At 40.8% G+C, this 3621-nt stretch overlaps 1 non-coding gene across 1 annotated transcript; it reads left to right on the forward strand.

Annotated features, from left to right (window-relative positions):
- Positions 1–2036: 2036 nt before the first annotated feature.
- On the forward strand, positions 2037–2117 carry Trnaa-agc (transfer RNA alanine (anticodon AGC)). The gene has a single exon. It is a non-coding gene; the product is annotated as a tRNA-Ala (tRNA).
- Positions 2118–3621: the final 1504 nt, after the last annotated feature.

Consider the following 3621-nt stretch of genomic DNA (forward strand, 5'->3'; position numbering starts at 1 on the left):
CTGTAGATACCTGTACACTGTGTGTGTGTGTGTGTGTGTGTGTGTGAGAGAGAGAGAGAGAGAGAGAGAGAGAGAGAGAGAGAGAGAGAGAGAGAGAGAATTGGGCACAAGTTGGAGTCATTAGAAGATGAACCCTAGTGTGAGAAATTGCTTCCCTCAGATTGGCCTGGAGGCAAATCTGTGGTAAGTTTTCTTGCTATGGGGGTGAGTGCAGCCCACTGTGGGTGGTACCATTAGGGTAAGTGGTCCTGAGTTGTTTAAAAATGCAGTCTGAGAGGTTCTGCCAACACCTGACTAAGACAGATGCAGATACTCACAGCCAACCATTGGACTGAGCACAGAGATCCAAACAGAAGAGCTAGGGGAAGGATTGAAGGAACTGAAGGAGATTGCAACCTCATAGGAAGAACAATCTGAACTAACAGGACCATTCAGACTTCCCAGGGACTAAACCACCAACCAGAGTATACGTGGGCAGATCCACGGCTCCAGCTACATATATAGCAGAGGACAGCCTTATCTAACATCAATGGGAAGGGAGGCCCTTGGTCCTAGAGAGGCTTGATGCCCCAGCATAGGGGGATGCTAGAGCAGTGAGGTGGGAGTAGGTGAGTGGGTGGAGGAGCATCTTCATAGAGGCAAAGGGGAAGGGGAATGGGATGGGAGTTGTGGAGGAGAAACTGGGAAGGGGGATATCATTTGAAATGTAAATGAATAAAATGATTAATAAAAAATGTAGTCTAAATAAGCCACAAGGAGCAAACGTTTAAGCATCACTCCTCCACGGACTGTTTCAGTTCCTGCCTTGAGTTCCTGCCTTGACTTTCTTCCATGGTGGACAGTTAGCTGTAGCATGAACTAAATGCTTGGTATTTGTCAGAATAATAGGAATCAAAGTGAGATGGGTGTCCAGCATAGGACTACGGCTTCTGATACAGCTGCTTGCTTTTCTTTCACACCCCACTGATCAGTTTTCGGGTTTTTTGTTGTTTATTGTTGTAATTGTTGTGATTTGATGTTTTATTAGTTTTTGAAGCAGGGTCACTCTGTGTTGACCAAACTACCCCTTAGTCTCACAATTCTTCCGCCTCATCACTTCAGCTATGGGATTACAAGTGTTTGCTAGAAGCTTTGATTGCTAACCAGCTTTTCCTGCTTCCCTTTAATATGTCCGATTATGCTGCTGTGATTGCAACTCAACCATCTCTATGATTTCCTCTCATTGACAGGCTTCCTGTCTGTTTTATAATTCCTTCAATTCCAGATTCTTAGGTAAAATAGAGCCAGCCTGGCTGGCCTTAGGTAGGATGTCTACTTCAGCACTGTAGGGAATGCGTGAGTGTGTGATACCAGCAGTTCACCAGATAGCTCAGTAGAACTGAGATGAGGCCACTATGGGATCCACATCTAAATCAGGCATGCAAATCCCTGTGACTCCCCTTCCTTTTTTATTTTATTTTATTTATTTATTTTACACAGATACTTAATCCTGCAATAGTCAAAGTATTTGAATGAATAGTACCTGTTTTTCAAAATCGATGATGTCATCTGGATCCTAACAATAGAATGAACTTTGGCTGAAATTTATATTTTTTGCACCTATTAGCTTGTTCATAATTAAATTAATAGGTGTAATCTAGAAAATCTTATGTTACAGAAACTGGGATACTGGGCTAACTTATGCGGCAAGGCTCTTTGTATTCAGGGAGAAAATACTACTGCTGATTGTACATAGGAAAGAAAATCTCCCTTGAGCTAGGCCACTCTAATCTTCAGCAGCTTCCTTCTTCAGAATCCTTGCCTTTGGAGGGTGCGTATGGGTGCTGACTTCTGCTGTAAATACTTCAAATACCTAAGTGATATTTTTAAATACCCATGTATGATTGCCTAAAAATTAATACTCTCATTCATTTACTTGAGAAACATAATGCTTTGATTTTACAGTGCTGGGGGGGAAAAAGAAACCTTTCTTTCCTCTCACAATGTAGTCATTCATAATAATTGCCTCTCTAGTCTTGAATTCAAGACACACCATTTTCGGGGTTGGGGATTTGGCTCAGTGGTAGAGCGCTTGCCTAGCAAGCGCAAGGCCCTGGGTTCGATCCCCAGCTCCGAAAAATAAAGAATAGGAAAAAAAAAGACACACCATTTTCAATCAACCCAAGTGTACGTGTGAGGCTGTGCTAGTTCAGAATCAGTGCTCCACGCCAGAGGTGCCCATCTCTGGCTTTCAGTAAGGACTTACTCTGGCCAAGTCGCTCCTCCAAGACAGTGATTTAGAAAGAAACTCCTCTCATTTATTGGAAAACATGAAAATGCAATTGTGTAATTTGCAATTAAAATGAGGCGTTGGTCTTTGAATTTAAATCACTGAATCTCCTAACATATTGCCTTATACGTTTTGTATTTCCTGTGATTATATCTCCTCTTTTCTGTGATGCGGAGACCATACATTAAGCTTTTCAAATTCCCCATGGCTATTTTTATAGTACCTTATGCACTGCAACTTCTACTGCCTATTGACTTAAAGGGGGTGCAAAGCACTTACATTTTAATTGCACTTTTTTTAGGTTAAATTGAATCCTTGAACTGCATACAGAAAGGCATAAACACAAAGCTATTTACCATTCTTTATTCTGCGAGAGTCTGTTTTGAGTTTTGAATGATCTTTATAAAAATCTAAACCTCTAGCCTTCTATTCAATCAAAGATATTTGAAGTAAAAATAGAAAACAAAACTATGTTGAGACTAATGTAAAAGTTGGTCTTAGAATCTATTATGGAGTTCACTTCCCCAAAACTTTTTCTCCTAGTCAGAACGACCTCCTAAGGGGGCAACTACACGTTCCCAATGAGAGATACTGATATTAGATGCTTCTGTACAAATACTAATGAGGTACAGATTTGGAAGAAATGATGTCATTGAAACTTCAATTATCTGCTCAGGCAAAACCTCTTCCTGGAGTTTAGTCATTACAGAAAAGTATGGACCAGGTTAGTGGTCTGGGAGAAGAGCCTGCATCTTCCTATTGACTCAAGTATTAAAAATTACTGGTGCATCTATCGACTCACATATTTACTTATTTTCTTGAGAGGAAGAAAATGTCCTGTGTCCTTCTGCTAAATTCTAGTGAAAGATACAAGAGGATCCAGCCACTAGGACCCCATTTACATGATGCGCCGTTGGACATTTTAGTGGATGTGGTGGTTTGAATGAGAATAGCCTCCCAAAGCTCATATATTTGAATCTTTGCTCGAGTTCTAGTTCTAGTCAGGAGAGCTATTTGGGAAGGATTCGGAGGTGTGGTCCTGTGGGACAAGTTATGTTAGTGGAAGTAGAGTTTGTGATTCAAAAACCTACATCTTCTATTGCTGGTGGAATTGCAAACTTGTACAACTACTCTGGAAATCAATCCGGCAGTTCCCCAGAAAATAGGAAATAGTTCTACTGAAGACAGAGCTATTCTACTCCTGGGCATATACCCAAAAGATGCTCCACCATACCATAAGGACACATGCTCTACTGTGTTTATAGCAGCCTGATTTGTAATAGCCGGAATCTGGAAACAACCCAATAGAATACTATTCAGCTGTTAAAATTGAGAATACCATGAATTTTGCA

The sequence above is a fragment of the Rattus norvegicus genome, chromosome 2, assembly GCF_021556685.1.
Source record: "Rattus norvegicus strain SHRSP/BbbUtx chromosome 2, alternate assembly SHRSP_T2T, whole genome shotgun sequence".
Taxonomy (NCBI): Eukaryota; Metazoa; Chordata; class Mammalia; order Rodentia; family Muridae; genus Rattus; species Rattus norvegicus.